General features: G+C 48.5%; 1 protein-coding gene and 1 non-coding gene across 2 annotated transcripts in view; both read left to right on the top strand.

The window, feature by feature from the left end:
• Window positions 1–2025, top strand: part of C17H17orf67 (chromosome 17 C17orf67 homolog) — a 33424-nt gene extending 31399 nt beyond the window's left edge. Inside the window, exon 4 of the mRNA XM_070478484.1 lies at window positions 1849–2025. The gene's annotated coding sequence lies outside the window, so the exon portion shown is untranslated. The remainder of the gene's footprint in view (window positions 1–1848) is intronic.
• Window positions 2026–19036: 17011 nt separating this feature from the next.
• On the top strand, window positions 19037–19109 carry TRNAF-GAA (transfer RNA phenylalanine (anticodon GAA)). The gene has a single exon. It is a non-coding gene; the product is annotated as a tRNA-Phe (tRNA).
• Window positions 19110–23853: the final 4744 nt, after the last annotated feature.

The raw sequence follows: 23853 nt of genomic DNA, 5'->3' as shown, positions 1-23853 counted from the left end.
ACTATCAAAGATGAACAAAAGTAGAAACTTGGAGGGCAAGGGAAAGTGAGCTGGGTGGTCCTACGGAGAATGTGGCATCCTCAAAAAGGATAAGGAGAGATGCTCGTCCACCCTGGGTTACAGAGGCGGGTCTGTGCCAAGGGATCCCAGGAGGGCTTGTCCAGGAGACAGCTACTGAGCTTCTCAACAATGATACTGTATTTATTTTATACCCACTAAAGTTCTGCCTAGTCACAGGTATGGTTTTTCCAGCAGTCATGTGTAGATGTGAGAGCTGGGCCATAAAGAAGGCTGAGTGCCGAAGAATTGATGCTTTCAAACTGTGGTGCTGGAGAAGACTCTTACGAGTCCCTTGGACAGCAAGGAGATCAAACCAGTCCATCCTAAAGGAAATCAACCCTGAATATTCATTGGAAGGACTGATGATGAAGCTGAAACTCCAATACTTTTGCCACTTGGTGTGAAGAACTGATTCATTGGAAAAGACCCTGATGCTGGGAAAGATTGAGGGCAGGAGAAGGGGTGACAGAGGATGAGATGGTTGGATGGCATCATTGACTCAATGGACATGAAGTTGAGCAAACTGTGGGAGATAGTGAAGGACAGGGAAGTCTGGCGTGCTGTCGTCCATGGGGTGGCAAAGAGTCGGACACGACTGAGCGACCGAACAACAGTGGGCTGGGCATGTGCACGCTCAGTCGAGTTCAACTCTGTGACCCCAAGGACTGCAGCCCCCCAGGCTCCTTGGTCCATGGGATTTCCCATGCAAGAGTACCGGAGTGGGTTTCCATTTCCTACTTGAGAGGATCTTCCCGACCCAGGGATCAACCCACACCTCTTGTGTCTCCTGCACTGGCAGCTGGCTTCTTTACCAACTCTGCCACCTGGGAATCCACGATGGGCTGAACCCCGCACAGAGATTTTTATATACATTACTTCATCTGATCATCACACTGTAGACAAAATACACTGCCTGCCGTTCAGTAAACAATGAATGTTGCCCACCATCAAGCCATCAACCACTGCAGCTACCCCTGACCACGTGTCCTGAAGGGAATTCAGGACAGAGAAAAACAGGATCCTGGCCCTAGATAGTGGAGATGCCTATCGAAGGAATAATTTCAACGTGTCCAGAGTTGCCACTTCCATAGATGGCAAGGTGGTGCTAGTGGTAAAGAATCTGCCTACCAATCCAGGAGATGTAAGAGACCAGAGTCTTGCCTGGAAAATCCCATGGACAGAGAAGCCTGGCAGGCTACAGTCCATGGGGGTCTCAAGAGTTGGAGATGACTGAAGCAACTTAGCACTTGTAGATAGAAAAGCAGTAAATTCTTTCATTTATTGAGTAATTCATTAATTCATTGAGTAAATTCACTGAGATGTCTGCTTTTTTGTGATTAGCAGTAATTTTTTGGTGTTTGCCTACAAGTCTTCTATTATTTTCTGGCGGCACCATGTGGCTTGCAGGATCTTAGTTCCCCAAGTAGGGATTGAACCTGGGCCATGGGAGTGAAAGCGTTGAGTCCTAACCACTAGAAATTCCTTGTTTCCACCCCGCCCCCCAGCAAAAAGTCCTGTATGTTGTGGCTTCTCCCCAAATCTGGGAGGCCATGTCTCAGGCTATAGTCCTCAGTAAGGTCCCTGAATAAAACTTCACTTGAAACCTTTAGGTGGTACTTTTTTCTTCAGTTGACAACACCTACTCTGGGAAGTGACTGTAGTGATTATTTCCACTTTATAGATGAAAAAACTGAGATTTACAGAATTTAGGTGGTGTATTAATTTTCTATCTCTCTATAAAAGAAGACCAGAACCTTTAACACAAATTTATTTTCTTACATTCTGCAGGTCAGAAGTCTAACATGAGTGTCATGAGGTTGAAGTCAGAGTGTCTGTCTCTCTGGAGCCTCTAGGTGTGAATCCGTCTCTTTGCCTTTTCCAGCTCTGGAGTCTGCCTGCATCTCTCATCTTGGGTCTTTTTTCCTCCATCTTCAAGGCCAGGAATAAAGAGCTCTTCTCTCACCATATCGTTCTGAGTGGTCCTCCTGCCTAACTCTTCCACTTTTAAGTATCTTTGTGATTACACTGGACTCACTCACATAAGCTTGGACAACCTCCCTATCTTAAGGTCAGTTGATTAGCAACCTTGATTCCCCGTCACCACTCAAGCTAACATACTCACAGGTTCCAGGGAATGAGATGTGGACATCTCAGAGGGAAGGCATTATTCTGCCTACCATAGGCTATTTTTTCAAGTCCCTGCAGACCTGGAATCTGATCCTAGGAAGCCCCCCATTACTCTGAGCCCCCCAAACACTGCTCCTCTGCCCTTAACCTGAAATTCATCTGTCTTAAGTAGTCACGTCATTGTTCCACCTGAGCTTCTTGAGTGCTCAGGATGTGTCTTTACTGGGACCCCACTGCACCCCATCTAGCAGGGGTGTCACTGAGCACCAGACCTGTTCTGCTCTTAACTCGGGGGCTTGGATGGGGCGCAGCAGCAGACAGAGCCGTCCTGCGCAGGCCACCACCACGCCTGGGTCTTGGGGTGTTTGCTGAGAAGTAGGAGCCGCACGTGTGTGTGGGGCACAGAACGCTAGATAATTCCCCTGATGAGTCCCAAAGATGAGAAGGAATGAAGCAGATTCACAGCAAAGCAGACTCTGAGGGAGCCAAGGTCTCCTGTCCCATCAGAGAAAGAGGGGCCTCTTTGAGTTGCTAGGAACCATAGATGCAGCTCATATCTCAGGGGCAGACACTCCTCTTATGATCAGGGAGATTTCTTCCTTGGTCAGACAGACCCTGATTTTCAACCTCCTCCCTGGAGGCGCATTGGGGCACCCGGTCCCTGAGGCCACAGACGAAGGGGCTCGAGCTCTGGGTTCACAGTGAGCTCCCTCCAAAGTCAGCTCCCCTGCCTCACAGACGGAGGGTTCAGCAAACGGACTTGGGGCTTCCCTGGTGGTCCAGGGGCTAAGGATCTGCCTTTCAGTGCAGGGGACACAGGTTAGACCCCCGGTCCAGGAAGATCCCACGTGCCTTGGGGCAACTAAGCTCATGAGCCACAACTACTGAGGCCCAAGTGCCTAGACCCCATGTTCTGCTGCAACGAGAGAAGCCACCTCAATATGAAGCCTGCACGCCACGACTAGAGAGCAGTCCCCGCTCTCCACAACCAGCAAAGGCCCCAGCGCAGCTACAGAAACCCAACCCAGCCAGAAAGGAATAAACAAATAAAAATAAAACACTTACAAAAAAGAACGAAAACAGGCTTGGAGCCAGTTGAATAACTTCTCTGGGTCTCAACTGATTCAATAAAATGGGAATAATAATAATAATTGCACCTAGTTCAAATGTTATTGTGATTATTCCCTTATTGAGTGAGTGTTCAGTTGCTCAGTCATGTCTGACTCTTTGCAAGCCTGTGGACCGTAGCCCATCAGGCTCCTCTGTCTATGGAATTGTCCAGGCAAGAATACTGGAGTGGGTTGCCATTTCCTCCTGTAGGAGATCTTCCTGCCTCAGGGATTGAACCTGCATCTCCTGCTTGGCAGATGGATTCTTTACCACTACGCCACCTGGGAAGCCCTTTCCTTTATCCAATAGCACTCCATAAAAGTAGTCATTACTATTTTAAAAAAATTATTGGACATTGTTTTATTAATCAAGATAAACTTTCTATTTATGTATTGGGGCTTCCCTGGTGGCTCAGATGGTAAAGAATTTGCCTGAAATGCAGGAGACCTGGGTTCGAACCCTGGGCTGGGAAGATCCCCTGAAGAGGAGATTGGCAGCCCACTCCAGTGTTCCTGCCTGGAGAATTTCATGGACAGAGGGGCCTGGTGGGCTATAGTACACGGGGTTGCAGAATCAGACAGGACTGAGCAACTAACGCTATTTATGTATTAAAACTTCTTATTTAGGGAAGAGGTAGAGAGTGGTTGGGGGAAAACAGGGTACAGAAAGGCTGCCCCCCTATGTGAGAAAAAGTTGCTATCTTTACATTATTGAACCTTCATGTGTGTGAGCATGATCAATCTCAGCATTTATTTAGGCCACTTTCTAGCATTCATCACTACAACTTTATAATTTTCTTTGTAAAGATTATACATACTTTTTGTCAGCATTATTCCTAGGCACCTTGGAGGACTTTTAAAATTATAACTGGAATTTTCTTAAAATTACATTCTCTCAGGAATTCCCTGGTGGTCCAAAGGTTACGGACTCCGCACTTTCACTTCCAAGGGGGTGGCTTTGATCCCTGGTTGGTGAACTAAGATCCTGCCAGCTGCCATGCAGCACAGACAAAAAAAAAAAATTACATTTTCTAGTTGGTTATTCTGCTGTTATAGGAGTAATATTAATTTTTATATATTGTTTCCAGACACCTTTTTGATATCTCTTATTAATTCTAATAGCTTCAGGTTTTGAGAGGGTTACTATGTATGACCTTTGCTCCTCTACCAAGTTTAGAACAAATTAAGAAGTTAGGAGTCTGCAGGAGTCGGATAGTCAGAGGTATAAATTATCACCTTAATTGTTCATAAAATTGTTTGGGAAATATGGATTAGGTTTGTGGCTACAGTAGGCTCTTTAATATCCTGTTCCACAATTAAATGTACCCAGTTGCAGGCAGAGCTGGAAAACGGCTGGTCTTGCCGTTGTAGATATCACAGGGTGGGGGAGGAGAGGATGAGAGGTTCCTATGGGCAGGCTGGTTCCCCAAGAGGGTAGAAAGGAGGGTGCTGGTCTCTGCAGGCCCAGTTCTTTCTCCAAACTTGATAAGTTGTTCTTCAGTGATGGGTGAGGGAGCAAAGAGAGCCCAGCGGTGCTGCTCTAATGGAGTTATCACCACAAAGAACCACCAACACGAAGGAACAAGTGTCCCTCGAGTACTGTAGGTTCCCTTGCATTTTCTGTGTAGAAAAGCTTATTGTTCAGGACAATACTGCTTCTTCTGTTACAAGAGGTATAACTCTTATTAGTTTTTCCTGTCTTATCACTACATCTAGGACTTCTACAACAGTGCTGAACAGAGGTCTTCTTGCCTCCTATCTGTGTTCAAAGGGAGTAATATGATCGCTATAGCCTTTGGTAGAAGGCTATTTGGGGGCTATATCTCTTCTTAGTTTGAAAAAAAAAATTATAAAGGGGTGTTTACTTTTTTGAATGCACTTTTGCATGAATTGAAATGATCATACCATTTTTAATAATATCAATGTGATAATAATTAATAGCTTTTTAATTCCTTAAAGATCCTGATCTAATGCAGCTTGTCAGGGAAGCCTTCTTATAGGGAAGGAAGGATTGTAAAGTAATCAGTCAGACAAAGGAGATGGAGGTGGGGATGAAAGGGAGGGAAGGGGGAGGGCCAGAGTCGTTGCAGGCAGAAGCAGCAGAAAGCGCAAAGGCCCCAAGGAAGGAACCACTTTGTTCTAGGAGCTTCCTGAAGGCCAGTGTGGCCTCATTTCTGAGGAGCAAGAGATGTGTCTGCTTCGAGGAGGTAGGTAGGAAGTCTCCTCCAGTCCAGTTAAACTCCCCACCAAACCTGTCAACTCAGCTGATAGAAAACAAGTCTTTGCCCCAGAGACTTATCAACTGATTAAAACTGATGTTTTTCTGTGCAGCTGCATTTGTGGTTTAAATCTATTTTTCTTTTAATTAAGCATCAGCCCTGGCTTTCCTCTCTCCTGGTCACATCAAAGTTCCTCTTCTCTTTGGTGGTTTAGTGAGCAGCAGAGAGCAGTGGCTTCAAAGTGTGGCCCTTGGGTCAGTAAAGAACTTGTCAGACAAGCAGACTCTCGGGTCCTGGGCTTAAGCCCCGTAGTCTGTTTCAGCGAGCCGTCCAGGTAACTGGATGACTCAGAGCTTAAGAACCACTGAGTTAGAGCTTCCTGATGTTGTGGAAAGAGCTCAAGACTGAGAGCTGGGAGGCCTGGGCTCTGGTTCTTTCTATTCATTTCTCCAACAAACATGTTTTGAGTACCTACTGTGTGCTTCCTAACATTCTAAGCCCCGGAAATCCATAAATGAACAAGACAGACAAGTCTGAACTTTAAAAAGAAAGTTTAGAATTCAGACATATATAAACCACCACTTTAACCATTATAAAGTATACAGTTTAGTGGCATGTAGTTCATTGACGATGTTGTACAACCATTATCACTATCCAGTTCTGGAACATTTTCTTACCCCAAAATGAGACTCTACGACCATTAGGCAGTCACTACCTGTTTGTTCCTCTCACCACCGCTTAGCAACCACCAGTCTGGTCTCTGACTCCATGGGTTTACCTATTCTCGACATTTCATGTAAATGGAATGATGCAATATGTGGCTTTTTGTGGCTGGTGTTTTTCACCGAGTATATGTTTTTACAAGTCATCCATGCTGGCACTTATGTCAGCCCTTGATTCCTTTTTATGGCTGAATAATATTCCACTGGATGGACAGATTGCATTTTGTTCACCCATTCGTCAGCTGATGAGTCATCTGGGCGTTTCCACTTTTCAGTTATTGCAAATAGTGCTGCTATGAACATGCACGTATATGTTTTTGTTTGAGTCCTTGTTTTTCATTTCTTTTGGTATATACTTAGATGTAGAATTGCAGGGTTGTATGGCAATTCTATGATTCAATTTTTGAGGAATCACCACCAAACTGTTTTCTATAGTGGCTGCACCATTTACACTACACCATTAACAACGTATGAGGGTGTCAACTTCTCCACATCCTTGCCAACACTTAACCTTCTGTTTTTTCCCCATTTAAAACATTTTTAATTGAGTTTTACTTTTTAGTGGATAGAGCTGCTTTACACTGTTGTGTTACTTTCTGCTGTACAAGGAGGTGAATCAGCTATATCTATACATATGTCCCTTCCCTCTTGAATTTCTCGCCCACCCCCACCCCCCATCACACCCATCCAGGTCATCACAGAGCACTGACTTGATTATAGCCTTCCCAGTACTGTGCAGAACTATCTTAGGGTTTGATTTGTGTTTTCCTAACAATTAATGAAGCACCTATTCATATGCTTATGGGCCATTCGTATATTTTGGGGGGAGAAATTTCTATTTAAGTCCTTTATTCATTTAAAAATTCAATTGCTTTTCCTTTCGCTGTTGTTGCTTCTGGCTGTGCCAGGTGGCTTGCAGGATCTCAGTTCCCCAATCAGGGATCAAACCCCGGAACACAGCCATGAAAGCAGGAAGGTCCTAAGCACTGAACCACCAGGGAATTTCCTTATGTTTTTGCTGCTGAAGACTGATGTCTTTGTAGTAGCTAAGAGCAGTGCTTACTAAAGGTGGAATCTTGACAAGTTACCAAACCTCCCCTGTCTCAGCTTCCTCTTCTGTAAAACGGGGATAATAATGGAGCCTACACGAAAGGAGAGGGTGAGATGAAATGAGCTACCGTGCGCAGAGCTCTTGAAGTCCTGCTGGCACACGCGGCTTTGTGCCGTGTAACTGATAGCCTGTATTATACACGAGATGAGACTAACAATAGTAACTGGACATGGAATTACCAAAGATGAATCGCTGCTGGGAAGAAGACGAAACAGTGATGCAACAGCGAGTGACTGGAAGGCTATTTTCGGTTGGGTGGACAAGGAAGGCTTTTCGGAGGAGGTGACACTTGAGCTGACACCGGAATGACAGGAAGGAGCCAGCCAAGTGAAGATGCATGTACAGGAAGAACGTTTCAGGCCGAGGCAGCGGTGGGGCAGGCCGGGGACCAGGCGGCCAGCTCCAAGGACTCCGCGGGAGACCGCCAGGGCTGCCAGCGTGGGGGCTGGGCGTTCCCCGCCGGAGGGTCCTGCCTGATACTGAGAACGCGGGGGCCTGGGCTCCGAAAGGCAGGAAACCGGGAGGCCAGGCCTCTGTGTATTAGCTGGGAAACCGGGACAGCTCAGCCCGTTGGGAAGAGCCTCTGTTTCTCTTGCTTAATGTGGCGCTGATTATGTTTATCTTACGGGCTTGCTGTGACGCTCAGATGAGATAAATTCAGAGGTGGGAGGGGGGCACACTTTAGAAAATATGAATTACAGGCACGTGCAGTAGGGGGCGCTCAATTACAGTCAAGCTTAGGGCTTCCCAGGTGGCGCAGCGATAGAGTCCACCTGCAGATGCAGGAGCCATGGGTTTGATCCCTGCTCGGGAAGATCCCCCGGGGAAGGGAATGGCAACCCACCCAGTATTCTTGCCCAGAGAATTCCATGGACAGAGGAGCCTGGCGGGCTAAAGTCTATGGGGTCGCAGAGTTGGATACAACTGAGCGACTAACACACATACACACAAACACGCACACACACGTTATCCCCTTGTACTAGCCCAGAAGAGCATGGGTGGGTTTGGAAATACCTTTTCACGGGGACAGTCCTGGGGAACATGACCTGTGATTTTCTGCCTCAGCATGGTGGTTCTTGCAGTCCTTGTAACCTCCCTCCCGCCTTCACTGAAACTTCCTTCGAGGTTCATGAACCTTCTCTCAAGGTCCAGTCCGTCTGAGCTGTTCTTGAGCACCCCTCCCGCCCTGTGCCGGGTCTGGGGCTCTGAAGGTGAATGGCACGGCCCGCGACCTCCAGGAGATTCAGTGCCGCCTTCTCCACGATGCTTCTTTAGAAGGACTGTGAGCTCCCGCCTGTGCCGCGGCAGCGTTTTCTCCTCAGGGGATAAAAGACCTCAGGAAAAGAGCTGGGATTTGGAGCTCTGGTCTCCTCCTTACAAGTATCCGGGGTGCAGGCTGCCTCGCAGCGGCCAGAGTGCAGTGAAGCCACACCGCGGGACTGAACACCAGATCCACCACTCACTGGTGATTTAACCTCTCTAGGCCTCAGTTTCCTCATCTGTGAAATGGAGGTATTAGTACTTCACAGGATTGCAGTAAAGATGTAGTCTAGTTAACTGGGTGATAGATACAGCACTAGATGACTGCTTGACAGGTATTGTGTAAATATTTGCTTATTAAATAAAATCAGTAAAGAGAACTGTGATGTGGGCAAGCCACACAGCCCGAGCTTTAGTTTCCTAATCCATTGGGGTGACTGTGGCTCTGTTGTGGCTCCGGTGGGGAAAATGTGTGCCCAGGGCCTGGTTCACGGGAGCCCTCCACAGGGCCGGTTCTCTCCTGCCTTTCAGCCCTGGGTCCTACTGGGCCCCCGGCGGCCTTTCTCATAACCATGCACGCCGCCGGGAGCAGCAGAAACAGGCCTTATCTGTAAGCCCAGAGCCCACACGGGGAAGCTTCTCGGGAGATGGATGCGCCGCGAAATCGGAGAAGAGGAGGATGGGGGCAGCGCGTGTGCCTGTCTGCGTGTGTCTCCCTGGGTGCGGCCGTCTGTGTCTGCGCCGGGGCAGCCGTGGGGGGACACAGCGAGGCCTCCCTGCAGCTCACAGGCTGCGGGGAAGGAGCGGTCTCGCCCAGCCCGGGGCGAGGCTGGGGGGCGGGGGCGCCCGGCTGCGAGGGCCCGGCCGGCCACTGGGGGTCAGTATGTCCCCGCCGCTGGCCGCTTTACCTGCTCGGGCCGGCGCCCACTGACAGTTCCTGACAGTTTGCAACATCTCCTGCCCCAACGTTAAAAAAGAAAAAAAAAAAATTAATTAATTAATGTATCTTTCTCCGTAGCAAAGAAGGGAGCCCAGACAACCGAAATAACAAGCCGACTCTCTTTGCTGGAAAACGCAGGAGGTGGTTAAACCGACCCGGCCTTCGCATTCCTGGGCTGAAGGAATTAAGAATCCAATTGTGGTTTCTGCTCTGGTTATCTTGGTGCCGGCGAGGGTGCCACGGGGCAAAATCTGCTGAATTCTCCCTTTTCTGTTTTCTTCCTCGGCGAGGAGGAGGGCGTTAATGCCGGCTGGCAGCTACATGAAACTGAGATGGATGGTAATGGGGTGTGTTAGCAAACAAGGGCAGGAAATAAAGTGTCATATTTTCTGGAGGGCCAACCGCTCCCCGGAGACAGTGTGGCAGCATTCTAGTGAGGAGACACTTTGAAGCAAAAAAAAAAAAAAAAAACAACCCTGCATAATCTTCTCTCTCTCTGTGTATGTGTCTCTGTCTCCTTCACATTTTGGTGCCTCTCTGGTGAGACATAAATTCTGTCTTATCCCAGGGCTGGCGAACAGGCAAATAACTGGGCACTGAACAGAAAAAAAAAAAAAAAAAAAAATCCCACACTCAGACTCCAGCTTCAATGTTTAGCTATTCCTTTGTCTCGGGTTGAGTCTGGAGATAAAGGAGACTTCAGGAGGTAGATGGACACTTCGCCACTTCAGAGCTGCCTGCTTGGAAGCCCAGTCCCTGTGTGATGGTGACCCCCCCCCCCAAGCCCACTGTCCCCCAAGCTGTCTGATGCCCTGAAGCTGGGCCTTACTGGCGCTTCTGCACCCGCAGGGGACACCCTCAACCCCCTGCTGCCCCCTCCTCACCCTCCTTCTCCGCACCGTCTTGATTTCTCTGCAAGGACCTGAGGCTTCCACGGCCTCGCGTCCCCGCCCGCGCTGGCCCTCGTGTGCACCCAACATCACAGCCTCTCTGACCGAGGTGCTCTTTGAAGACCTCGCGGCTCTCTCCGCCCTGGTAGTCCTGGCACCTGGCGCGGATGTCTGGTACATTCTCCTAGGTGCTCGATCCATGTTTGTGAGTGAAGAACTGGCGATGTCCTGAACCTCGTGCTAGAGATCATAGAACCAACATGTACTGAAGACATTCTCTGTCCTAAATGTTTTGCACACTTTCTCTCAAACAGTCCTTGAGCCATCCCTGGGAGAAAGGAACTAGCACAGCTGTTATCCTCAGCATTTCCATTTTATGGATTTGGAAGTTGAGCCTTCTAAGAGGAAACTGAGTTGTCCACAGCCGTGGAACATGGCAACCTCAGAGCAGAGAGGTAATTGGGCATCAGGGCTTCAGGACCTCTGCCTCCTTGGATGGCCCAGTCCCTGGCCCCTGATTCCATAGCATCGCACGTCGCACTAGCTAATTTGTTCGACTGTAGACACACTTGCTCCTCGGGGCTGAGGCCCTGCTTGCAGCTTCTCCATAGCCCTCAAGAGAGAAGAGACCCAATCAGGGCAGGGGGCGGAGTCCTCCAAAAGCAGGATCCTGGGTTCGGCTGTGGTTTGGACTGAATGGATCCCCATGGGGCCCAACTCTTCTGGACTGTGGGGCCAGGCTGCCTGGATTCAGACTTCAACCCTGCCACTTACTAACAGGGCCCATCACATAATCTCTCTGGGCCTTGGTTTGCTCATTTGCAAAAAAAAAAAAAAAAAGGGCATAATAGGAGCACCTACCTGTACACAGGCTGTGGGGATTGAATGAGGGGGTATATTTGTGTTGAGGATGTGTGTGTGTTCAGTTGCTCCGTCCTGGTCTGACTCTTTGCAACCCTTTGGACTGTAGCCTGCCAGGCTCCTCTGTCCACGAGATTTTTCAGGCAAGAATACTGGAGTGAGTTGCCAGATTCTCCTCCAGGGGATCTTTCACACCCAGGGATAGAACTTGCCTCTCTTGGCAGGCGGGCTCTTTAGAGGGTGCTGGGCACTCACACCTGCTATGTGTTAGTGGTTCTCATTTGAGACCCGGACACCAAATCTGCGTTATTTGCTGCTCCTTCTGAACTGCACACCTGTCCTTATTAGTGGTCATTAAACGTCTGTGGGCCTTACCATGATCTTTTTTCATTGAAAGGAGAGTCATTCCATTAAAAACAAACAATACGCCAACAAACTCGCGCCTTTGAGATCACAGGGGAGGGTGAACATTTGGCTTTCTGCCCGAGCCCCCGTTCACGTCGTGTATTCATATATAAATCAACAAGGGATGCCCATATAAGGTCTGGTATTCAACATATTCAGCGTATGGCTGCCTTGGGTGGACAAACGCTCACAATTAATGAAACCAGCCGGCTTCTCCGGATGGATATAAATACTCTAGGAAGAGAAACCCAAGACCAAAGGCTCAGGACACCCCGCGCTGGCGGCACCGGCTCAGGCTCTTCCTGTGTGTGGTGCAGGCTGACCCCATCCTCGGTCCTTCCTGAGGGCTGGGTGAACCCCCCACAGCTGCATTTTTGTCAGGCTTCCCAGGGGTGTCACCAGAGTCTGTGATCTCTAAAATTGGAATGCGTACTGTTGAGTTTTCTTCAGAAAGGGCATTGAGAGGCATGAGGGCGGGGTGCCTGGATAACTCTCACGGTTATCACTCCGTCTCCAAGTATTCACAGAGTACTGGCCATATCCCTGGGCACTGTGCTAGCTCGTTCAAGACCCTGACACTGAGGAGAAGGTGGGCGAAGCACGTGGGGCTGGAGTGAAGAGGCTCCCAGGGCAGGGGGCATGCACAGAGGTGAGCCTGCACGGGTCGGCAGGCTGGGCACATGCGGCCTTGGTAGCCGTGTTAAGGATGTGAGGCTTCATTGCTACCCAACCAGGTTCCTTCTGCCCCATGCAGGATGAGCCAAAATGGCGAGACTTGCAGCAAAGAGCATTTATTCACAAGGCAGTCAAGTGAGGAGATGAGAAAACAGACCTTAAACCCACCACCCTGAAGGCAAGGGGCTCAGGGTATTTATAGGATAATGAATAAAGAAGCAGGGCAGTCTCAGACATGGCAAGTGGTGATTGGAAGAAGGTGGAATAATGTGGTTCTGGTGTATCTAGGCCACAGGCCCCTGTGTGTTCTGAGGGTGGAGTTTTTGGGTCCCTGATGTCAAAAGATCCCTGAGTGGACACACACATGCTCAGCTGAAGGGTTGGTGGTCCTATCTAGTCTTAACCAGCTCAGCTTGAATTAGACACAGCAGGCTCCAAGTTCCCGGAAAAAAGTTGGGCAAACATCTTATTGTTTAGGTTATGTTCTTCTTGGAGGACACACAAGTCTTCAAACAACTTTGATGAGTGAAGACAGGAGAGATGGATGGAAGCCACGGTTTCAGCCCTCCCTGATTATTCCTCAGCATTGAGGAATAGAGGCAATGATTGCTTCAGCTATTTCCTGCGGATAAGCAGCTTAGACCCAACAAGGGCTTGAGGGTGGAGAAAGCTTAAATAAGACAGGACAGTCATTCTGGTAGTGTGACAAGGGATTCAGATTTCCTTTAGAAGGGTTTTACCTTACTAACATCACCACTGCCAAGCCACAGACAAAGATAATCACCCAAATTTCTTTCTCATAGCTTGCTTCCGTTAGAACTTGAGATCTGTTAGTGGTTCCCTTGCTGACTCAGAAAAGTCAAGGTTCAAATGATCTTGGTCACAGTTTTTCTCCTGCAGCATGGTTTCCATATTCCGTTGTGTGCCTCATAAGGTCCAGTCCAGCAAGGATGGATCTGGCCTTCTGGATTTTTAATCTTCCAAGGTTTTAGCCCAGAGGTTCATTGTTTCCTCCTTTAAGAGAGTCCTCCCGCAGTATATTCTTCTGGAATGGTTGCAGGCTTTTTTTTTTTTTTTTTTTTTGCAAGACTGGAACAGAGGAGACTGCAGTATACAAGCCTGCTCTGGTTTCTGCCTTGTGTCCGTTTGTCCAGGTGCAAAGGCAACCCTTTTGCTGCGTTCCTTGTGAAAGCCCTCAGCTTGGCCCTTCTTTCCCCTGTGTTAGGGCAGCTGCCAGCAAAGTGGCCTGTCTAATTCTCTGTTGTCCCCTGAACCTGGTCTCTGCTATTAAAAACTGTAAAGGCAGGTTCAGCAAGCTAAGTCATGGGCATCCTTTAAGCCCCTCATTCACCAGAGTTACCCCCAGACCCTTGCTCAAAACCCATCAGCTCCCTCCCTCGAACAGGAACTAACATATACCTTTAGATCATATAGTTTGGACACAAAGAAAGCCAGCTATAGGAAGGGTATGGAACGAGCTGAAACCAAGGTGGCCATGAATCTGACCGCCAACAGACCCCAAGTCTTACTCTTTGCTGATTTTACTACATTAGCATAAAAAATGACCCCCCTCCTGGTGGCCATGACTGGCATCCACAGATCAAAAAGGGGTGGCACCCCACTTTGGGGGAAGCCCCGCCTCTCTCTTAGGGAACTGATGCGCCTGCCTACCATAATTAGCCTCCCGCCTCTCCCCACTGTTCTTACTCCCTGAAAGCAAATCCCTCTTGCTTAAGGTGAGAAGCTGATTTGTGAACCAAGCTCCTGCTTTTCCATCTCTGGGCATTGCATAAAACTTGTGCTGCTCTCATCTTAGCTTCCGTTTTATTTGTGGCTGCATGAGCCTGAATGGAAACAGAATCTTCAGAACAGAGCAGGGTCCATGTGATAGACAACACTTCTATCTCTTACCGTTTCTTCTGTATGTTGGGGGTCGCTCTGACTGATGAGTCATATTAACTACCTTTAAATTCTCTGGGACTGCAGCTCTCTATGTACTGCCTATGGGCTTTAAAGACCCTTTGCTGAAATTCCGAAGGATCTTCATTTGGCTTCTCTTTTACGTCCTGAACTTTATTAAGGCTTCTTTGTTTTGGTGCCCCTTGTCATAATCCTGCAAGAAATGCAATGTCTGTAGTGCTCAGCTTGTAGCCCAGCATTCCCATCCCAATCAGGATCCGCTGCTGGTACCGCTATGCTTGCTGCAGCCTATACCATATTGCCAAGGGTTTCCCTGTGAAGCCATCAGCCTCCTCCCTAGCTTCATCCAGCACCATTCTATGTTCTTCTGAAGTGAAGAGGGTATTTAGTGAGTTTTGATTATCTGTCCAGGTTGGGTTATGGGCTGCCCCCCCCCACCCCCCCAAAAATAAAAAAGCTTTCCCATTTTCTTTGAATCATCTCTATAAGTTGTCATGTTGCTCTTCCAATTAAATTACTTGGAAGTTAATCGGGGTCCACTCCCCTTTTTCAACCCCATCAGCTGCCTAGTCTCAACATTTACACCCCTTCACCCAGTGGGAACTTGCCTTGATGGATCTTGCCCCATCTGAGTCTGGTAGCTCCCTGGTCACATGCAGTGCCCTAGAGGGTATGAGAGGGGGAGACCATTCTTATTTCTCGACAGCCAGGCCTGAGGCTGCGGCTCACATACTGGCCATGAAACAGCAGCAACATCTTCCTGTGGGGGAGGAGGAGCCGTTGGAGTGTTCAGCTGAATCAACAGAGTTCAGACAAGTTTCCTTAGAATCAAGTGAAACCAATTTATTTGCTTTCTTTTCCTGTTGGACTATAAGGTTACATCTTCTTTGCACAGGTTTATTTTGATACAATAACACGACTGTCTATATGATGTTTCATCCCATTTTTCTTCCCATTTACAAAACAAATCTAGTTGCAGAGTTATACTGTAATTTAAGGGGCCATTTTTAGGCCACCTTGCTCCTGAGTCTAAAGGGTGTTGTGACCATGCAGTGTTCCAGAAGATTAATGCCATCTTTTTCTTTACCATGGATTCGTAATCAAAAGTCATTCAACTTGGAGAATACAGCCTAGAGAGCTGCAAGAGGAAACTGGATTAGCATTTCTCCTTGAAACTGAAGGGGCTTTGCTTCTAGGTGGTAGCAGCAACAAAATCTTTCTAAGAGTTCTTGCTTATAGTCACCTAGAAGCTCGATCTCCAATAGCCAATTCTTAACAGTTAAGACAGTCAGACATAGACAACAAGAACCAAACAACAAAACCAAGAACTAAGCCCCGGTTCTATAGAACCCTGGGCCTTTAACCCAGATATGGATTGCCTCGGTAGCAGTAACCTTTGATGTTGTCTGCCAACAGCCTGGCGGCTGGACCCCAACCCACCTTTTGGTGAGGATTGAGAAAACAATCTAGACATAGGTGCATTTCTTTAACAAAATTACTCTCCCAAAGAACATCTTCCAAACCTCAAGACCCCCAAACCATTTTTTTGCTACAAAGCAAAGCTAAGCACTGAAGGTCAGTGGCCCCTTGCCAGGAAATCTAGGGGATGGTCCCTGGAACAGATGGACCAGGCAGCTGCTTTTGATACAGGCAAGGGGCCAATAAAACACGGGCAGAATGTCTGTCTGGTCTTACCTTCTGGCTGGCTTGCCAAATGCTGGGCTGCAAAGGTTTGTAGCAAAGGGAGAGTTTATTTGCAAGGCAGCCAAGCGAGGGGATGAGAGAACAAATCTCCCGTCTGCCTTCCTGAAGACAAGAGACCCAGGGTATTTGTGGGATAACAACGGAGAAGTGGGGCATCGTGAGGTGTGGGGGAGCAGGGGGAAAGGTGCTGCAGTGACCATGGTTGGGAGCAGGAGTGACTAGCTCACAGACTTCTGTGTGTGCTGAGGGGGGACCTTCCAGGCCCCTGATGTCAAAAGGTTACTGAGCTGACGCTCACACAGGCCTAGTTGAAGGGTGGGAGGTCCTGCCCAGTCTTAACCAGCTCGGCTTGAATTAGACGCAGCTGACTCCAAGTTCCTGGAAAGTAACTTGAGCAAACATGATACTGCTTAGGCTACATATTATTGCTGAAGCTCCAATACTTTGACCACCTGATGCGAAGAGCTGACTCATTGGAAAAGACCCTGATGCTGGGAAAGATTGAGGGTGGGGGCAGGACGACAGAGGATGAGATGGTTGGATGGCATCCCCGACTCAATGGACAGGAGTTTGAGCAAGCTCCAGGAGATGGTGAAGGTCAGGGAGGCCTGGCATGCTGCAGTCCATCGGCCCATAAAGAGTCAGACACGACTGAGCGACTGAACTAGAACAAGGCTACATGTGCTTGGAGAGCATTGCAAGTCTTAAAACAATCTCAGTGAAGGCAGGTGAAATGAATTTAACCCATGGTTTCAGTGGCAAGGGCTATAGGGTGCAGCTGAAGGGTTTAAGCAAGGAAAATAAGCTAAAAAGATTTACATTAAAATTGATGCTTGTCGCTGCGTTGTGGATGGAAGGACTAGAGAGAAGCAAAGGTGACCCTGGGAGACCAATAAGAAGACTCTGTAGTTGGATGGGGGAGAGATGTGGGTGCCTGTGGGAGGGTGGGAGGGGTGGGGATGGAGAAGATCACTTCTACAAACATTTAGGTGGTAAAATCGATAGGGCTGGGTTTGGGGAGAAAGAGGGATCACAGAGGACTCCTGGGTTTTGAGTTTGAGCAAAGGAGTGGATGGTGGAAGACAAATGGGTTTGGGGCAGAACAGATTACCTGTTCTACTTGGACACGTTGAATGTGAGGTTCTGTTGAGACATCCAGGTGGGGAGGACCTGGTAGGGTCTGGAGTCTGGAGTGCAAGCAGATAGTGATAAAGACTGGGAGTCATCGGCCACGTAGGTGGGATTTAAAGCCATGGAAAGGATGAGGTCGCCCAGACAAGTAAGCGGGTCAGGGCTGGAATGGGGAAAGTGAACGGTGCTCAGGGAAGTGGAGGAGGCTACAGACAGTGAGGCGGGGCTTCCCTGCAGCTCCATCTGGGATTTGTCTGGGTAACCAGTCTTAGCTGGCAAACCATTTTTGGTACTACTGTTGCTTTGGAGGGCTTCCCTGTTGGCTCAGGGGTAAAGACTTGGCATACAATATAGGAGACATGGGTTTGATCCCTGGGTCAGAACAATCCTCTGGAGGAGGACCCACTTCACTTCCCATCCTTGCCAGGAATCCCGTGACAGAGGCGCCTGGTGGGCTATGGTCCATATGGTCACAAAGAGTCAGACAGCAGCTGAAGTGACAGCATGCGTGTGTTCCTTTGGAAGAAATAGCTGTGACATAGGCCCTTTCAATCACATGGTGAGAATTTACAGTCGTTTCTTAATCTTCTCGGGGACCCGCCTAAACTTTGTTGGGATCTTAAAGTCACAAGTCCTTTGCCACTGCTTTGCTTTGCTGAAATTCTTCCCACCTGATCTTGTTGGAACAAAGACCTCTCTTGGGTGCTTGTTCTGTCTGTCTCTTGTGGTACTTCGCCCTAGGCAAGGTGGGATTCCAGATCAAGGATAGACTGGAGAGGAGTCCCCCTCTCAGCTGGTGGACTGTCACTTGGGACTAATGAGTGGTAAAAGCTGCTTTGGGGGGAAGAGTACCTCTGGAAGAGCTGACCATTTAAATGCACGATCCAGCCCTAGGCGTTCTCTTACTCTGTCTTTCCCAGCGTATTTGACGTCCTCCGCTCGTGGTGTGGGAGATGACTTTTAGATGGTAGATGGATACGACGTGGTGTGTGCTAAGTTGCTCAGTTGTGTCCAGCTCTTCGCGACCCCATGGACTGTAGCCCACCAGGCTCCTCTGTCCGTGGGCGTTTCCAGGCAAGAATGGGGTTGCCGTTTCTTTCTCCAGGGGATCTTATTAAATAAGATCAGAGAGTGATCCATTTCTTTTCAGGCCTGCTTATGGAAAGAAGAAAATCACAGGATGTTTTAATTTCTTACTAATCTTTCCTTTTACCAAAAAGTGAGCAGGCACGTGGGGCCAGACAGAACCTTCAGTCACCCCACTGGTTAGTGTCATTTGCTTTATTTTCATTGATTTTTATCCTCCTTTCCCCCTTCTTATGGCCCACAATGCTGGTTTATTTTCACAGTCTAGTGCTATTCCTGTGGATTTCCAGTTCTCTACTTGGGGTGGGGTTATTTGTCTCCTCAGGGCCTCCCTGGTGGTTCAGATGGTAAAGAATCTGCTGGCAATGCAGGAGGTTTGATCCCTGGGTGGGGAAGATCCCCTGGAGAAGGAAATGGCAACCCACTCCAGTATTCTTGCCTGGAGAATCCCATGAGCAGAGCAGCCTGGTGGACTATAGTCCATGGGGTTGCAAAGAATTGGACACGATTGAGTAACTAACTTTCAGCTAAGCTGGTTTATCCTGGTTGCTGCAGTAACAATGTAAAGAATCTGTGTGTGTGTGTGTGTGTGTGTGTGTGTGTGGCTGCCTGGGCTCTTCACTGTAGCGTGTGGATTTCCCTGGTTGTGGCGTGAAGGTTCTTTAGTTGCAGCAGGCACGCTTACACACCACTAAGATGTGAGATCTTAGTTCCCCGACCAGGGACTGAACCCACATCCCCTGCATTGAAAGGCAGATTCTCAGCCACTGGACCACCAGAGAATACGTGTATCTGAGTAATTTCACAGTTGGAGTAGCCAAAATAGCTTAGTTGGGAGAGCCTTAGACTGAAGATCTAGAGGTCCCTGGTTTGATTCCGGGTTTCGGCAGTGTGTCCTTTTTGGGGTTCCCTCATAGCTCATCAGGCACCTCTGTCCATGGGATTTCCCAGGCAAGAATACTGGAGTGGGTAGTCATTTCCTTCTCCAGGGGATCTTCCCCATCCAGGAATTGAACCTGGGTTTCCTGCATTGCTGCAGAACCTCGGTTTGCAGGGGGCCTCCTGGGGTATAAGCTGCGGCTTAGGTCAGAGGGAAAAACAGGCTCTGGGCCCATCTGCTGGGCTAATTAATGCTGGAGACAGGATTCTCATCTGCACATTGCTCTTACCCTGGCGTGAATCAAAACCCTTCACTCTAGTTTCTCCAGCTCTAGCCCCTCCCCTCTGCCCAAGGACAGAACCCCTGCAAAGGCCCAGGGGAAAGACAGGAGGCCAGGCTGTGGCATCTTTCTGCCTTCCAGTGAGGCCTCATGGTGAAGTCCCCGGGGCCAGGTCTCTCCTAGTGCATTCGTGGGGTCTGTCCTGCTTCCGTCAGGGACTTGGAGCTTCTTACTCCTGCAAATCTCTTCCTCCTTGGGGTCCAGCCCCAAACATGCGTACTCCTCTTGCTTGCCATGCCCTATCGGCTGCAGAAGATAAGTTTAGAAGCTATTCTTATTTCCAGGATATTTGAGGACATTTCAAGTTGCTTCCCTCATAGCTCAGTTGGTGAAGAATCCACCTGCAATGCAGGAGACCCGGGTTTAGTTCCTGTGTGGGGAAGATCCCCTGGAGGAGGGAATGACTACCCACTCCAGTATTCTTGCCTGGAGAATCCCATGGACCGGGGAGCCTGACTGGGCTACAGTCCACGGGTTCACAGAGAGTTGGACACGACTGAGCGATTAAACCACCACAGCTGAAACACAGTTACGACAAAATATCTGAAGATGATAACCTATCTATGTGGCAAGATTTTGAGAATGATGGATGAGATTACAGGATTTTTTTTTTTTTAAGAGGCTGACCTAATTAGTGTGATGAGCTGTCCTGATTTTCCTGGGATTGTGTTTCTTGGATGTGGTGCTTTCAGTTTTAGAATGGAGGAAGTCCCGGGGAAACTGAGATGAGTTGGTCAGCCTGGTTTTAAGTGAAACAAACTGATCATCTTCTCTCACTGGTCTTAATCAAAGTGGGGGCGGTGGCTGGTGCACTCATTAGAGTCTCCAGAGGTTTGGGGTCCGATGAAGGAGTCTGGGGGTCTTTGTCAAACCTCCCCAACCCAAAGAAGTTTAACTCCCTCCCACCAGACAGATGAGGAAACTGGAGAGGAGGAGACTGACAGGTTTGTTCCCAGCCGCATGGGTTGTAAGTGGCAGATTGGAGAGCAGAACCACATCTCCTGACTGTCAGATCTGGTCAGGTTTCCCCCTCCTGGATCCCCTGATCCTGAGGGAAATCAACCCTGAATATTCATTGGAAGGACTGATGCTGAAGCTGAAGCTCCAATACTTTGGCCACCTTATGCGAATAACTGACGCATTGGAAAAGACCCTGATGCTGGGAAAGACTAACGGCAGGAAGAAAAGGGGATGACAGAGGGTGAGATGGTTGGATGGCATCACTGACTCAATGGACATGAGTTTGAGCAAGCTCCGGGAGTTGGTGATGGACAGGGAAGCCTGGTGTCCTGCAGTCCATGGGGTCGCAAAGAGTCGGACACGGCTGAGCAACTGAACTGAACTGGATTCCCAGCTAGAGCTCTCTGCTCTATTCTGCTGTTCCCTTCCCAGCCTGTTTGCTTTCAGATGCCTCTATAGTAACATTAAAACAATGAACAGTTGGATGGCATTTGAAGTGTGAGACACGGTCCTAAGAGCTTTCTATTAATATACTATATTAACCAGTACTCTAGATTAAATTAATGTGCAGTATAATAAACATTAACATTATATAACATATCAATTATAATTGGAGAAGGAAGTGGTGGAAGGAAACTCCAGTATTCTTGTTTGGGAAATCCCATGGACAGAGGAGCCTGGTGGGCTACAGTCCATGGGCTTGCAAGAGTTGGACATAACTTAGTGACTCAACCACCACCAAAGCCATCAATTATAATATATATATAAATCATATAGAATATATATTTATATTATATTATTATAGTATAGTATATAACATTATATATTATATAACATAATATAATGTGTATTAATTATATAATATCATATTAAACATTGATCACACCAATCCTACGAGGCAGGTATTCTTATTATCCCCCTTTTACCCATGAGGAGATGAGGCATTGCCCAAGGTCATCAATTAGTACTTGTGGCAGGGGCAAGATTTAGAACCCAGGCTGTCTGGCTCAAGAGGCCACGTGAATAACTGCCAAGCTCCGTGGTGCTCTGTGCTACTGTCCTTCACCGAAGCAGCCCAGGAAAGGGCGATGGGGCCCAGAGGGTGGGTCACATCTATGCGGAAAGGGTTTAGGTGTAGGCTTCGTGAGAGCTGAGCTTGAATCTTGGTTCCAGCATTCACTTGGAGTGCCTTGGCTGTGCTTTAATAGGATAATAATAATAAAAATATCATATCTGTTTCTCATTTCTCGGCTAGGTCATCATAAAGATCACACACAAGTAAGTCTTGGGGACAGGATTCTGTGAAGAGTAAAGCACAAGACAGATATAGTTAGTTTTGGTAAAACGGCGGCATAAAGAGATGATTGTTAAAGGCACGGTAATGACGGAAAAGCTCAGTGTGAAAAGGCAGTGGGGAGGGCTTGGCAACCCACTCCAGTATTCTTGCTGGGAGCATCTCATGGACAGAGGAGCCTGGTGGGCTATAGTTCTTAGGGTCCCAAAGAGTCAGACACGACTGAAGTGACTTAGCACGCGGGACAAAAGTTTGGATCGAAAGTCTGGAGGGTGGTAACATAACTGGTAAGCACTCAGTCAGTATGTTGAATGGACAAATGAGTGATAAGATCTGGAGATGAGAACCCTGAAAGAAATTGTGGGTTAAAGCATACAAGCCTGGTTTAAAAAAAGAGAGCGAGAAGGGACAAAAAAAAGAGAAAGGAAAATACTTGCGTCTTATTGTTATCAGCTGCACATAACAGGTGAGGAACCTGGGGCGTGGAGAGCCCAGCGACTTGCAGGGCATCAGCTGGCATCTCCTGGGACGCTCCCCAGCCCTCCCCTGCCCTGTGGCAGATGCTGGGCAGGGCCTTGACCTCTTGAACTCTCTGCACCTCCTCCTCCTTCTCTCGCATGCAGAGTGGAGAGGCCTGATGCGTGAACCCTGGGCCGAGTGATCAGCCCAGCGCCTGGCACCTGGGCATCCCTCGGTCAATATTAGCTATTATTATTAGTGGTGGAAACCGCTTTTTAAAGTGAGCCCACACTCGCCGCCTGGAAGGTGATTGTATTTCTCCACTGAGAGGAGGGAAATTGGTTGGTCAGTAGCTGGGAAGTTTCGCTCTGATTGCAGGATCCCTGTGACCCTCTCTCGAGGCAGAGAAGAGTGTTTCGAGACCCCTTGCAGCCGCTTCTGGATCCCAGCCCCGCCTCTGCAGTTGAGTGTCTTTCTGCCCACCCTTTACCAGCTTGCCGCTTCAGGGAAGGGCTGCCAGATACAGGGATGAACTTTCCCCCGGATTCCTTGCTACCTCCCTTCAGAAGCGAAATGCCGCGGTACTAACAAAGTGTCTTTCAAGTGACCAGAGGCCCAGATCGTGGGCCGCTGCCTGCTGGCCCAAGCGCTGGTTTCCCCTGGTTCCGGGGGCAACGGCAGCCAGTCTCAGCCGCCCCCCATCCCCTCCCCTCCGTGTTATCTAGGGGGATTGGGAAACATTATCAAAACAGGCCCCATCTGTTCCTGAAGTCGTGGAAGAATACTCGTGTGATAAATTTACAGGGCGCTGGAAGACCCTCTAATTTTCTGGGAAATGACAAGGCGTCTGTGGCCACCTTGTGTAAAATTTCCTCTTTTATCCCCAAGTTACATGCCCTGGACTATTTACTTGGAGTCTGAGGGTGTATTTACCATTCAGGCAACATCACAAGCCGTCAAAGAAATCTACTCAGAGTAGGATGTGTTGGGTGTCTTGCCTTTCTAAAAATGACACTCAGCTCTTTTTTTTTTTTTTAATAAATCTTTTTAGGCGTTATGTTCACAGTGTAAACAGTTCAGGAAGGACACGGGTAGAGAGTCAAAGATCAAGTCAGGGCAGACGTCCCGAACAGAACCATCCAGCAGCTCTGCCGAGACAGAAGCCGGTCAGATGTCGGATTCCCTCCGTGCGGTCTTCCTAAGCGGGTATTGCTCTATCGATCAGTTTTCGGGAGCACCCCAAGTGTTTGCAGCCCGAGCGCGTCATCCAGAACCAACCCTGGGCAGCCACAGCGAGGAGAGGATTTGCCAGCAGCTGAAGGAATGCTCTGGGGGAGAGGTGGAAGGACATGGTTTTCCAAATTTAGAACTCACTCACATTTTGTGGGTTCTGACACTAATATTGAACTTGAACATAAAGTCCTGGCAAGATCCAATTTCCTGATTCAAAACAAGCTGCTCAGGGAGCCCACTAAGGTGCCTGGGAAGTACCATTTCTCTTACAAGACAGTTTGTGGACTCAAGTGTGAAGGCGCCAGGACCACGATGATCCTGTTTCCCTTAAAATCCATGTGGCTTTTAGAGTGAAGCGGCTGTGGGCTGTGCAGAGCAGCAGAAAGCACTGGAAAAAAGCGCTTCTGAAGTTTTGCGGACCTGAGGACATTTGAAAATTGGTTTGAATCCTTCTGCCAAGTCTGGAC

Source organism: Odocoileus virginianus, chromosome 17, assembly GCF_023699985.2.
Source record: "Odocoileus virginianus isolate 20LAN1187 ecotype Illinois chromosome 17, Ovbor_1.2, whole genome shotgun sequence".
NCBI classification, from domain to species: domain Eukaryota; kingdom Metazoa; phylum Chordata; class Mammalia; order Artiodactyla; family Cervidae; genus Odocoileus; species Odocoileus virginianus.
The sequence above is the reverse complement of the archived record's forward strand: the minus strand, read 5'-3'. Positions and strand labels throughout refer to the sequence as shown.